At 48.0% G+C, this 15,112-nt stretch overlaps 1 pseudogene; it reads left to right on the forward strand.

Moving 5' to 3' along the window:
* Positions 1-5,078: 5,078 nt before the first annotated feature.
* Positions 5,079-14,028, forward strand: LOC145722438 (large ribosomal subunit protein eL29 pseudogene; annotated as a pseudogene).
* The last annotated feature ends 1,084 nt before the right edge of the window (positions 14,029-15,112 follow it).

Genomic DNA, 15,112 nt, shown 5'->3' on the forward strand with positions numbered 1-15,112 from the left:
CTTAGTATTTTTTTTTTTTCATAACAACTCACAAATAATCTACACCTTTGCTGATATTAAAGACTTGAAACGGAGGTGTGTGTGCTCCTTCTGCCCACGTGAGCAGAACCCTGCGTGGAGGCTCTGGGTCCAGAAAGCCCACCCAGCCTTGCACGGATGGTTGGTAGTAAGAGGGATTCGTCGGCTTCCAGGCAACTGCGTGGACTCTCTGCCCAGGAAGCCTGGGTGTGGAGGACACGCCTTGTAAACGCCACCCTCCCTGCCCCTGCAACCTGCCTGGGGCTGGCCCAGGCTTCCTCCCACGGTCTCCCAGGCATTTGAGGGCCCTGCTACCTTCCCCGAGCCCCGGAAGCAGCTGGAAGAGCCCCATGAAGTCGGGCTGGGGCCAACTGCTAATACCAAGCTACAGGAACTTGGATCTAGAGGCGTCATGAGCAGAGACAGAAGCTCAGCCCCTACAATCCCCACCCAACCCCACCTTGGCATCTCCTTTCCTCCCTGCTCCTCTGTGCAGGAAGGGGCTGCCAGCTCCAGGTAGGGCCTGGAGGACAGCTCTCAACCCCAAATAAAGCAGAGAGCCACCTGCTACCCTAAGCAATCTAACTGCTGAGACTTCATTGAGAATAGAGAGCAGCCCGAAGTTGGCTTTGTGCGGCCACAACTTCTTTTCTGTCGACCAATAACCTGTGAACTAAAGGAGAATCCAGAACGGAGACGCGAAACAGATCCACTCTGGATATATTTTTCTACCAGGGGCTTACGACGTCATCCATTCATTTCTCACTGTGTGTTTCACTCACATACCGCAGACGCTGAACCGTCCTCATCACCACATCCCACAACCCTGTCTTGGGTCCTCCTCTCCAGAAGGAAGCCTCCGGATCACTGATGCCACTCCCACTCCCTCCCACACACCTACCAGTCTACCTCACCTTCTCCTCCCTGCACCCAGCTCCTCTGAAAGCTGCCCCCCACCCCAGGAAGCCCGACTGTGACACAGGCTGACAACCATGCTGACATGCAGTCTTGTGTTGTCCTCCCCCACCCAGAACCCCAGATCCCTCTCCAAGTGCGGTCAGAACCCACTGGGACACCGCCCTCTGCTGCCCAGAATCACGACCCCCATGCCCTGGCTCGCAGCTCTTCCAAGCGAGGTGACCGAGACCAGAGCAAACTCACAATTGTCAGGGAAGTGGACTATAGTCAAACAGAAACTGTCAGACAGGAATACAGGCGGTGATGACTCACCCAAGCCTCATCCCTTCGAGGGCCTGAAGTACACCTCCCTCGTTTCCAGTTTATTCTCTGTTTTGCTGCACCCCCCGCCCATGCCTCAGGCCTCCTGCGCATGAGCCATGCCACAGCTCCTACAATTTGAGGGGCAGCTGACCTACTGTCACACCAGCCCCCCCAATGGCCTTTGCCCCACGCCGCTACCTTGCTTTCAAGTCCGAGTAAGAAGTCACTCACAGGGCCAGACACCACGATTTGCTCCCAGACTAGCATATGTCGGCAGAGCGGTTCTGTTCAACCAAGTCATCAACTGCCATGGTTTCTCTTCAAAATCAGAGAGGTTCTAGAACAGAGAGAGGCTTCAAAGATTCAAAGGAGGAAACAGACGGTGCCCATGCTCGAGGTCCGACTACAAGACCCCAAACCCCTGGTGGAGTGCAAGCCACTTCCTGCTTTCGTCTGCACCAGGCTGCCTGCCAGGTTACTTGAGAACTTGAGCACCTTCTGGGAGCCTGCAGGCTGTAGGCGGCAGCCACCCCGCTGACACCGGGGGCCCAGCAAGCATGGGCTCACACCTTCTGTGGAGCTGTGGGCAGCCATGGGGATTTAGCCAAACACAGCGTGTGGGTTACAGAAAGCATGGGGAGAGCAGGGATGGGCCTCCAGCACTGATAGCGAGGCCGAGCGTTGACCAGAGTGTTGACCGTGTACTTTCTGTTACTGTTCTTGGACAAACCCACAATTCACACACCCCTTTTTCCAGGCTCGTCTTGACTAATGTGGGACCATCTCCTGTGGGGTCCTAGAGAACATGGGCCACACTCCAGAGGGCTCTAGAAGGCTTAGCCTGCACTCCACAAAGCAGGAACTACTGGCCAGCCCCTGCCCCCTGCATGTCACCAGGGCAGGATCGGAGCATGCTGCCCTTTAGGGCTACACTCTTCAAGATCGGAACTTCATTTCTGATGAAGGGCAACCAGTCTGGACCGATCATGGGGCCCGAGGGCTCTCCAATGAGAAAATTCCCGAAATCTCACCCTCTGTCCACTGCCCAGGGTGACATCTGCCATCGGTTTAAGAGCTGTCGGTCCCTTGCTACTTGAGCTGCTTCAGACAGGTGTGGGGTAACAGGTCCATAAACTGCCACCCCAGACGCCACGGCACACCCGGGCTGGCTCCTGGCCTGGCCCCCGCCACACCCCACTGTTCTCCCCTCGGCTCACACTCTCTGAAGGTCATGCGAAATGATCTCAGAACAGAAGTGGGCATGCAGTGTGGCTGGAGTGCTCACACACACACCGTTTCACACTCCAGTGTAGCTGAGCAGACCTCGACATGGGAAGTCACAGGTACACCCTTCGTCCCGTTAAGATTCTCATCCTCCCCCACCTCAGAAAACTTTCAGATCTCTTATTTCAAGGCAGATGTATTATTTTGAGCTGTTGTGTAGACGCCAAAATATATTTTCTGTAATCACCAGTATTTCTCAAAAGGCCTCCTGTAATTACTACACATGTGAAGTTTTCCTTATTTATAAAATATAAATTATTTTTAATACATCAACTTTAGTAGAAATTTGTACCAACACAGTAACTGTATGTGGCATTTGAAATAAGTTCGTGTTTACTTTGACGTATTGCACAGTATTGAACACACCGTGTAGCTGCAGTACCACTTGATATGAAGACGATTCACAGATTATCATAAAGTATTATCACTGTAAATGCTCTTTTTCTGAGGATTTTACAATAAAACTTGAGAAAAGTGACCTTCTGTTGGTGCCCGTCTGTGGGTGGTTGGTGAAGTGAAAAGGGGTAAAAGGCAGGACCACGCAGGTCCTTCTCCCCATTCTCCAACACCCTACAGGTTCTCGAAGGGGAAAAGCAAGTGGCCTCTCCACTGGCCTGCTCCAAAGCGCTGTGGACAAAGGCAGGCACCTGAACCCAGAAGTCTCTTCCCCCATGTTGAAGTTTCAGCTCCCAACATGTACAACCAAGGTCTGGTTCCAACCTTCTCTTTACCTGCCCTGGTGGACCTTTACATTTCACCACAAGCACCAGCTCCAGCCCATGCCGGACTCCAGTAACTCTTCATTCTTGTCAGGGCAGACTTGCCAGCTAGGATACAGGATGCATCAAGTGCTCAGTCATCACCAAGGTACCAGCGTGGGGCACCCACCATGTGCGAGCGCTATGCGAGGCATGGGGGCTCGAGGGCTGCGCGAAGCAGACACAGTCCTTCCCTTGGCGAGCTTCATGTCCACTGCACCATGGCTGTTAGTGCAGATCCTCCAGAGAAACAGAACCAATGGGGGGTGGGTGGGGGGGGTGGGGGGGGTGGAGAGGAAGAGGGAGATTTATCTTAAGGAATTCGTTCATGCAATTGTGGAGGATGGCAAGTCCCAAATCTACAGGGGAGCTGGTAGCTGGAGACCCAGGGAAGGGTTGGAGCTGGAGTCCAAAGGCAATTTGTTGGCTAAACTCTTCCGAGGAGGTCAGTCTTTTTTTTTTCCTTAAGGCCTTCCACTGATTCGATGAGGCCCACCCACACCATGGAGGGTATCTGCTTTATTCCAAGTCTGCTGATTTAAGTATTAATCTCATCGACAAAAACTCCTTTCACAGAAGCACCTATAAGAGTGTTTAACTAAGTCTCTCTGGGCACCATGATCCAGCCAAGCTGGCACATAAAATTCATCATCACAACGACAAACAAGATGTTGCTCCTCCTCTGTCTTGGAGAAATGACCTGCTATGTGCCAGGCGCTGCAATAAACACTTAGTAAGAACCAGTTTCAAACCTTACCATTATCCGAACAAGGCAGGTGGTGGTGTGATCTCCACTTGCGAGAAGAGGACATGGAAGCTCAGAGCACCAGAGCCAGATTCAAATTCAAGTCTACACAGCAGAGACACGTGCTCTTAACCCCGAAACTGCCACGTGCAGTCCCCCCCGCTCCACACAAGTCCCAAGCGCAGCTCTAGCCTCACGGCCCCCACACCCCGCAGGGCAACACAGCCCCCGTACGGGAGGGGCTTGCTCTGCTTTAACTTGCACCTCGGGGAAGCCAACTGCCCAGACTAGCCCTCAAGATCTGGGGTCTGCCCTGTCCCCTCTGGCAAGAGGAAACGCACGTGATTAAAACTCCAAAACTCTGGGCAGAGAGCAGACCGCAGCGGTCAGCTTCTTCCTGCCCCCCAGAGGCTGGGCTCCTCGCCACAGATGCTCTGGTGACGTCCCTTCTGCTCACAAGGCCCAGGACAGCAGCTATTGGGACTGGGGGGTGGGCAGCCGGGTGCAGCCTACAACAGGACCTGCCCCAGACAGGTGGCAGAAATTTCCATCCTATACTGTGTTCTACCCACTCCCTCCTAAGCAGGCCGAAAGGAGGTCACTCAGGGATACACAATGTGTGGGCCGAGCCCCATGCAGCCAGGCTGGGGAGGCCTCGGAGGACAGACTCCTTGGCTCGGCCCACAATAAGCTCACCTTCACAGCCTTCCCCATGCAGCCACTCTCGTGCTCAGCCACCGTTTTCCAAAACCATCTCTGAACCCCGGGCCTGCCCCCACGGAGCCCACAGTCACCAGGAACCAAATGGACCCAAGAAGAACCACTGGCACACAGGATCCATGAGGGGACATGCTAGGGGACGTGGTCTGGAAAGGCTTTCTGGATGAAGTGAAATGGGAGTCACTGGGAGGCCCGAGGGAGGAACAGCGGGGTGAGAGCCCGCCTGCCGACAGGAACGACAGGAATGAGGGCTGACCCAGGAGAGAAGAGCAGAAACACCAGCAGCACAGGGCGGACAGCCGCATGAAGGGAGGCCGAGGGGAAGGGACGGCATGGCGCGGCACTGGGCGGCCGTGGAGATAGAGAGCATCCTTTGGGCACTGGAGACCATCTTGCAGCTGGGGCCCTGGGCGCTCCGAGCGTCCACGCTAAGTGGGAGAGGGAAAGACAGATACTGCCCAACGGTGGGTGCGCATCCAGGACCCAGATGCCCGAAGCTGGGATCACTCTGCTCCAGGGGAAGTGTCCACAGGGCGCCACCAAGGGCTGTCTGAGCCAAGAAAGAGGAAGCAGCTCCCCTTAGAGGAGGCAGGTAGAGGCTGACACAGGGCCATGGTCCAGATCCTCTCCTATGAGCACAGAGCCCTGGGATTCTGAAGACCAGAGAGGAGCTCCTACAAGGAGCTACGGGGGCAGGAGACAAGGACCAGTGGGGTGTCCAAACAAGCTGGGACTGCACAAAGCGGTGGGGGGGGGGGGGCAAACCCAGCAAGGCTGGAGAATGGGCTTCTGGGAGGAAAGGAATATCCATACGAGAGAGGGATCTGAGAAGTAAGGCGTACCCAGGCCCCAGGGGGGCTGAGAAGGAGGACTAAGACAGGCTTGGGTCCAAATACCCCAACATGCAGGGGCTGGTGGGCCATGAGAGAAAACTGGAGGGTACCTAGCAGAGGGTCCCAGAGCCACAAGTCTCTTAGCCACACCTGGCTATGCATGCATCTAAAATTATTCTCAAAGTTGTAAAAATAAATGTTATTTATGCAAAAAATAGTACATTGTATTATTAAGTCCAGACGGTTATTGCCTGATGTGCACAAAGTTATCATCTTATCTGCCCAAAGAAAATGCATTTGCTTCCTTAGCTCCAACTTCTCCAGGGCCACTGGCCACGGAAGCTCATCTTCTCAAGCCACAGCTTCATGCCCAAGTGAAATGCAGGTGCCAGACAAGAGACAATGGGCAACAGTGAGCAGAGTGAGCAGCAGTGAGCAGCCCAGGAAGAAGAGATGTCAAGTGACCACCAACAGGACCCACACTGTGCAGCAGGCGGAACGCCCCCCACCCCAAGACAGACCTACAAGAGGGAGACTTTTCAGCATCCCTGGGGCACAAGAGAGTCTGACTCACAGAGAGCCCGGGGAAACCCCAAAGGAGCCACAGTCTATGCTCACACTGATCAAGCTTTCTGAAAGCCCCAGGGCCATCTTGATCAGCACCTGCTCACACATTGCTAGGGAACCACACTGATACTGCTTCGGGATTGAAGAAAACGCATGCTGGATACTCGCATTTTTGTAAAAGAATACCTAGGGAGAGGAAACTGACCCAGGCCTTCATCCCTGAATTCTGGGATCATAAGCAGACCTGGGTTTTTTTCTACAGGTTGGTTTGTTGTTTGTATTTTCTAAAATTTCGACTTCTGTATTACATGCATACAGGTGAGTGCATCCCTCTGCACTGAGAAGAAAAATCTAACAGTGACACCCACTTGGGAGGCGCACAGGTGCGAGGCAGGGCCGGGGGCCTCCCATCCCCTCTGGCTCCCGGTGGGGCGGGCCAGGCGAGGAGGACTCGCATGGTCGGGGACTAGGGGCCCGTGAGGGAGACTCTCGGCGCTGACGACGCCGCTGAGCAGGCTCACTCCTTCCCACACAGCTGGAGGACGGAAACCACACCTGCCGGGGGTGATGGCATCACGGAGAAACGCCTCACGGACTCCCACCTCGGAAACAAGGGTCAGCCTTCCCTCCCTGCACACGTGGCGGATCCGAGGACCCCAAACCATTCTACCATTAAAAATATAGGAGACGGGCGCCTGGGTGGCTCAGCCGGTTAAGTAGCTGCCTTCCTCTGGGGTCATGATCTCAGGGTCCTGGGATCAGGCTCCCTGCTCAGCGGGGAGCCTGCTTCTCCCTCTCCTTCTGCCTCTCCCCCTGCTTGTGCTCTCTCTCTCTCTCTGTTAAATAAATAAATAAAATCTTAAAATATATATGTAGGAGAAGAAATTTTTTTTTAAGAGAACACCCTGAATAGCAAGAAGGCAGGAAGAGAGTGAGACCCACCAACGGGAGCAGGGCTGGGAGGCCCCCAGCTTCCAGAGAGCACTCGGCTCTCCGGGTCAACTCGGCTTTCCATCCCACAGCCTCGTGAGGGCACGGGCAGGACCTACTGGAGGTGGGGGTCTGATGGGAGCCCCACTCCCACAGAGGGCAGGGGCCTCAAAGGGCTACACCCTGGGCGAAGGGTGAACTAGAAGTCTACTAGTTGCCCCCTCCAACCCCAGGGAGCTGGGAGGAAAGCTGCTTTAGCGCTGAGCGGGCAGGGAGGGTTGGGGGAGGGACCTGAAAGCAGGTAATCCCATCTGCAGACCACACTCAAACCACCCACATGGCTCAAAAAACCTAAACCCTCGTGCCGCCTGGATGGCTCAGTTGGTTAAGCGTCCAACTCCTGATTTCCGCTCAGCTCATCATCTCAAGGTTATGAGATCAATCCCCCCACCCCCACCCCACGTGGGACTCCACGCTCAGCCAGGAGTCTGCTTGGAATTCTCTCTCTTCCTCTCCCTCTGCCCCTCCTCCCACTCTCACTCTCTCATAAATAATAAATCAATCTTAAAAAAAAAAAAACCTGAAGCCTCAAATCAGTTTAAAGACGTCTCAGCGATATACAAAATGGGTGACATCATCACAAAAAGAAAATGATCGGGTGCCTGGGTGGCTCAGTCAGTCAAGTGTGTGCCTTTGGCTCAGGTCATGATCCCAGGGTCCTGGGATCCAGCCCCACATCTGGCTCCCTGCTCAGCGGGGGGTCTGCTTCTCCCTGTCTCTGCCCTTCCTCCCCACTCGTGCTCTCTCTCTCTCAAATAAATAAATCTTTAAAAACAAAGAAGAATTTGATGCGAGGGTGATGCAGTAAATGACCTTTTTTGAAGCCTCCTAAAAAAAAAAAAAAGGAAAATGATCATTTCAAGATACTCAGGCACAATATGTTGCTCATCCTTAGTAGGAGTAGGTCATACTAAGAGCTAAAAGAACTGCAAAAAAAATATTAAGCCTCACCCAGTAGTTTTATTACTAATAATATTATTAGAATGGTATAGATACTATATTTATTATTATAATGATATATTCTTATTACTATTATTTTTATTGTTCTTCTGAAGCTATCTCATGTATTTAGCAGGATAAAGCTAATATGAAACGGTATCCATCAGGAAAGGAGATTTTGCTGCAATAACAATCAACTTCACACCCTCAGTGGCCTCAAACAACAAGATGTACTTCTTGCACATGCCATACATCTAAGGAGAGGTTGTCAGAATGCTCTGTTTGTTACAGTTTCCCAAGGACCAAAGCTGATAAAAACTCTATCTCAATACATTTCCACAAATGCTGAGGCTGGGAAAAAGAGAATTGACACTAGAATCATCCATTAAGTAATCTAGTGTGGAAGTAAACATACATTATTTCTCCTTACAAGTCATTGGCCTGAACTATATCCAAGCACAAGGGTCAAGAAGTTCAGTCCCTCACATATCCACACGCAGCTCAAAGCATAACATCAGTGGGGCGCCTGGATGGCTCAGTTGGTTAAGCGTCTGCCTTCAGTTCAGGTCATGATCCAAGGGTCCTGGGATCGAGCCCCGCGTTGGGCTCCCTGCTCAGCAGGGAGTCTGCTTCTCCCTGTCCCTCTGCCTGCCGCTCCCCCTGCTTGTGCCCTCTCTCTGTCAAATAAATAAATAAAATCTTAAAAAAGAAAAAAGCGTAACATCAGTGAGCAGCATTAGAAACTTCCACAGGGGGAGCCCTGGGTGGCACAGTCAGTTGGACCTTGGACTCTTGGTTTCAGTTCAGACGGTGATCTCAGGGTCGTGATATCTAGCCCGCGTCGGACTGCACTCAAAGTGGAGTCTGAGATTCTCTCTCCCTCTCGTGCTCTCTTTCTAAAATAAATAAATAAATCCTAAAAACAACAACAACAAAACTTCCACAGGATTTATGTGAACACGCAAGAAAAGAGATAAAAGTGTTATCTCAAAAAAACTTTATGGAAAACTCTATAATTTAAATACATATTGGAAATATTGATATATACTCCCATTTATGTCTTCAGATTCTCAAAATTGATGACAAGTGACCAAAGTTCACTCAAGAAGAAATAGGCTGCCTGTATAGCTCCACATCTAGTGAAGAAAATTAATTCACAAATGGAAATCTTCTACAAAGAAAATTCTAGGTCAGATAGTTTCATTGGTACATCTGCCAAATATTTAAGAAATTATATAAATTCTATAAAATTCTACAAAAATTCTTCCAGAAAAATAGGGGAGAACACTTCCCAACTGATTCTATGAGGCAAGCACTATCTAGATACCAAATCGGACAAGAAAACATTACAACAAACACACACACACCTTTAATCTCTCGAGAACAAGATCATATAGATACAGATCTCCTTAGCAAAATCTTAACAATTCTAATCCAATTATATACAAATAAAATAATATATCATGATCAAGTAAGATTTATCCTAAACTGCAAGATTGGATTAACATTTGAAAATCAATGTAATTTACCATATTAACGAAATAAAAATAGAAAAAGCACGTGATTGTGTCCATAGAAGCAGAAAAAGAACTTGATAAACTTCCACAACTAATCATGATAAAAACAAAAAACTCTCAGCAATCAAGGAACATAAAGAAGCATCCTCAGCCTGATAAAGGGCAACTGCAAAACCTTAGAGCTAAGAGCATATTTAACAGTGAAAGACTGAGTGCTTTCTGTGATCATTAATTTCATTGTCAACTTGACTAGGCCACGGTACTCAAGTATTTGGTCAAACATTGTCCTAGATGTTTCTGTGAAGGTATATGTTATGAGATTAACATTTAAATCAGTAGACTGAGTAAAACAGATTACCCTTCACAGTGTGGGTGAACCTCACCTAATCAGATGAAGGCTTTAATAGAAAAAAGAGTGACCTCCTTAGAAGGAGAGGGAATTCTGCCGGCCAATTGCCTCTGGACGCAAACTGCAGCATAAACTCTTCCTGGGTCTCCAGCCTATCAGCCTACCTGGCAGATTTTCAGGTGGCCAGCCTCCACAATCATGTGAGCCAATTCCTTTAGAAAGAGAGACAGAAAAAGAGAAACCTAGCCACATTCCTACATACATTCTGTTGGTTCTGTTTCTCTGCAGAACCCTAACTCACCTTTCCTTGAGACTGGTATGCCAGGGATCAGTTTGTGGTTTGCCCGCTTCTTTCCCCTGCTTTGTGAAATGGGAGTGAACTCTGCAAACCCGTCCTATACGTCAGCTGCCTCTGGGTTATGCTTTATGTACAGTGAGCTGCGGGGGACGGTGAGCATCAGTAGTGGCAAGAAGGCACTGTCCTTTTGGAGTCCACTGTGCCTTTCTTCTTGAGCAGAGGACTAGAGTGGGAAAGACTTGTTGGTCTCACATCAACAGCCCTCGCACACAAGCCCAGCTGCACTGGCAGGTACGCCCAGGCCATGTCCTCACCTGGAACACTGTGCCCTCAGCCCACACTCTCACAGCCTAGCAGCCCCTTCTGCTACAGCTCCACACACACCCTCAGGCAACTGTCTCCCCATCTGGCAAACCAGAAGTGCTGGCTCGCTGCCTCTAGCAAGCATCTTCAGCGCTAGGAGACCGTGAGTCCCTAGAATACCTATGCCTTCCTTGAAACGATGTGAATGTTAGCCTTCATGGATGGATGGGGCATGCCTTCCTAAGTCCCCAGCTCCTTCATGGTCCTCTCTTCCTCTGCATGAGGGTATTAGCAACTTTTCTGCACTTGGTACCTTGGGATTCCATAAAATCCTCCTAAACCTCTTTTAGTAGTTAACCACCTGACACTAATTAGGAATTCTTTATATAAATTTCTGCTGTTCAAATGGTACAGATTCAGCCTCCTGACTGGACCCTGGCTGATATAACTGGGAATGAGGCAATGTAACTAGAAATGCTCTCATCACTGAATTTTGACAAAGGTGCAAAAGCAATTCAATGGAGGAAAGACAGCCTTTTTCAACAAACAACTCTAGAGCGATTGGATTTTTCTAAGAGGAAGGAGAGGGTGAAGAAAGAGAAAGGAGGAGGAGGAGGAAGGAGAGGAGGAGGAGAGGAAGGAGAAGTGAAGGAGAGGAGAAGGACAGGACGGAGAGGAAGAAGAAGGAAGAAGAGGGAGATGGAGGAGAAGAACCACCTCAGGCTACATCTCACATCTTATAGAAAAATTAAGTCCAAACAGATCATAGACTTAAATGTTAAAGATAAACACAAAACTTAAAAAAAAAAAACAGTAGAAACTCATCAGTACCTAGGGCACCTTCAGGACCTTCTGACACCAAAAACATGATCCATGAATGGGAACGTGATAAACTAGAACTCATCAAAATTACAAACTTTTACTGTGTGAAAGATACTGTTAGAAGAATGAAAAGACAGGGGTACCTGGGTGGCTCAGTTGGTTAAGCTGGGTGGCTCAGTCATGATCTCAGGATCCTGGGATTGAGTCCTGCATCGGGCTCCCTGCTCAGCGGGGACCTGCTTCTCCCTCTCCCTCTGCCTGCCATTCCCCCTGCTCGTGCTCGCTCGCTCGCTCTCTCCCTTTCTCTCTCTGTCAAATAAATAAAATCTTTAAAAAAAAAAAAAAAGAATGAAAACACAAGCTATAGACAGGGAGAAAACACTTGCAAACCATCCATCCAACAAAAGACTAGCATCTAGAATACAAGAACACTCAAAGTCAATAGTAAACTAGCAAGCAATGCAATTGGAAAATGTGCAAAGGACATGAATTCTAAAATTTTAACACCTTTCGCCAAAGAGGATATACAGATAGGAAATAAACACATGAAAAGATGGGCATCATTAGCCAAAAGGGAAGTACAAATGGAAACCACAATGAAACATCACGATACGCCTTTGAGGATTGCTAAAATCCCACTCTGCTAAAGTAAGACCTAGAGACAACCGAACGGTCCCGGGGCAGCAGCAACACTGGATCACTCACACTGCAGGGGGATGTCAGGTGGGGCAGCTACTCCAGAACACAGCTGAGCACTCTGGCTTTTTTAAATCAGCATATGCTACCAAAGGACCAAATAATTACACTCCTGGGCATTTATCCCACAGCAAACGAAGACTTACCCTCACACAAAAACCCATTTACAGATGTTCATTGCAGCTTTATTCAAAACAGCCCCAAACTGGAAGTGGCTCAGATGTTCCTGAACAGGTGAACAATTCAACAAACTGTAGTACACCCACACGGGGAACTCCGCCCAGCAGTATAGACGAACTCTGCAACAACTCTGAATGAGTCTCCAGAGAATTATGCTCGGCGCCAAGGTCAATAAGATTGCCAACCGTCTATATGATTCTGCTCACATAACATTCCTGAAATGGCAAAATTATAAAAATGGAGAACAGATGAACGGTCGTCCAAGATTTAAAAAGCGTTCAAGGGTGGAAGGAAACTGGGAGTAGCTTTAAAAGGACAACGTGCAACTCTTGTGGGGATGGAAATACAGTGTCTTAGTTGTATCCGTGTCAATCCCCTGGTTGTAGTATTGCACTGGGGTTTTGCAAGTGTTACCTTTGGAGCAAGCTGGGGCAAGAGTACACGGGACCACTGTGTATTATTTCTTACAACTCTAAATGAAACTACCATTACCTCGACATTTTTAAACATTTCAAAACTTCTAGGCCCAGAGGGTGTCGCTGATGAATGCTAACAAACATTTAAGGGACATAGAACACCTATTTACCCAAACACATCCAAAGAGTAGAAAGAAAGCCAAATAATTTCCAACTCATTTTGTGATGCTGGAATAACTCTTTCATACCAAAATCCAACAGGATCAATTCAAGAGAGGGAAAATCATTAGCCTCGTTTACTGACAATACGGGCACCAAAATCCTAAGCAAAATATCAGCAAACTGAATCCAGCAGCTTAGAAAAAGAACAATGCATTATGATCAAGTGGGATTAATCCTAGAAATGCAAAACTGATTGAACATTAGGAAAAAATGACTGGTGTGATTTACTACAATATCAGATTAAAGGAGGAAAAACGAGAGCATTTCAACAGATGTAGTAAAAGCACTGATAAAAATTCTAAATTCATTCATATCCATGGTTTCCTCTTGCGAAGCAGAAACTTTCTTAATTGACAAGAAAATCTACAGAAAACATTCTTCATGGTAAAACATTGAAAGTGTTCCCCTTCAGCTCTTCCTTTTCTGGTCCGAGGCACTTCAGGAGCCGTGGGGTTCGGTGTGACATGCCAAGTTCAAGAATCACACCATGCATAACCAGTCATGAAAATGGCCCAGAAACGGCATCAAGAAACCTTGGTCACAAAGATATGAATCTCTTAAGGGGGTAGACCCCAAGTTCCTGAGCTTTGCCAAGAAGCACGACAAGAAGGGCCTAAAGATGATGCAGGCCAACAAGGCCAAGGCCATGAGTGCACATGCCAAGGCTGTCAAGGGCCTCATCAAGCTCAAGGAGGTCAAGCCCAAGATCCCAAAGGTTTGCAGCCACAAGTTCAATCGACTTGCCTACATTGCTCACCCAAAGCTCGGGAAATGTGCTCATGCCCACATTGCCAAGGGTCTCAGGCTCTGCTGGCCAAAGGCCAAGGCTCAAACCAAGGCCCAGCGTGCAGCTTTGACTCCAGCTCCAGCCCCTCCTCGGTGTGGCTCAGGTTCCCAAAGTTTCCCAGGCCCCCACAAAGCCTCCAGCGTAGAAGCTTCTGTCTGCCAATGTGAGGACGGAAGGACTGGTGTGACCCCTTAGCTTCTGTTTGCATGGGGCTGGTGTCCTGTGCTATTTATACAAATTAACCTGCGGCAAGAAAAAAAAAGTGTTCCCTTTCAGATAGGGAACAAGACACTTCCATTCAGCCCTGTACACCGTGCTCCTAGCCAGATTAATAGGACAAGAAATTAAATAGACAGCATAAGGATCTGAAAGAAAGAAACAAGTTTATATGATTATATAGGGAAAAATTTTAATGAATACATAAGATACATTATTAAAATTTATGAGGGTTTAGCAAGGTTACTAGATTTAAAAAAAAATAGTGCAACAATATTGTATTTCTACATACCAGCACAAACAGTTTTAAAAAAAAAGGTTTTTGAAAGATACCATTTACAGTAGCTTTATTTATTTTATTTATTTGTTTATTTAGAGGGCAGAGAGCACACATGGGGGAAGAGTGAAGGGGCACAGAGGGAGAGACAGAATCATAAGCAGAGTCCACACCCAGCACAGAGCTGCCACAGAACTTGATCTCATGACCCCAAGATCAGGACCTGACCTGAAACAAGACTCAATGCTTAACCAAGTGAGCTGCCCGGGCACCCCTACAACAGCATCTTTTAAAGTGCCCAGGAATAAAAGCAGTAAAATACACAAGATCTCTCTGAAGAGAACTCTAAATGTGAGACAGTGAAGACAGTAATGGGAGAGAGAGAGACCATGTTGATGAACTGAAACATTGAATAATATAATGATGTTAAATTTTCCCCAACTGATTTACAGAATAATTATAATCTCAATCATAAGTTGAAGAGGTGATTGTAACAAGCGAATTCTGAAAGTTATAAAGAAGTCTGAAAGGCCACAAATAGCTAAGAAACTCTTGAATCAAAAAAGGCTTGGAGGGACTTGCTCTATCAAATAACAAGACTTAATATAAAATATGGTAATTAAGACAGTGTGAAATTGAGCAACATAAGCCAAAGATCGATGGAAATGGAACTGAATAAAGGAATCAGAAACAGACATATGAATACATGGAAATTTTATATATAGCAGAGGTAGCATGGCAGATTGGAGGAGAAAAGATGAACTTTTTTCAATAAATGGTATGAGGGCAACTGGATATCCCTAAGGAGAATAAATGGACCCCATCTCGCCCTATACAAAAAAATCATTTCCAAGTACATTTTACAAAGTAACATTTAGAAGAAAATAAAGAATATCTTTAGGACCTTAAAGTTGAAAGAATGTCTTTAAGAAGATCCCAAAAAAAGATGAATAT

Source organism: Leptonychotes weddellii, chromosome 7, assembly GCF_054177405.1.
Source record: "Leptonychotes weddellii isolate Sample4059 chromosome 7, ASM5417740v2, whole genome shotgun sequence".
In the NCBI taxonomy this organism is placed as follows: domain Eukaryota; kingdom Metazoa; phylum Chordata; class Mammalia; order Carnivora; family Phocidae; genus Leptonychotes; species Leptonychotes weddellii.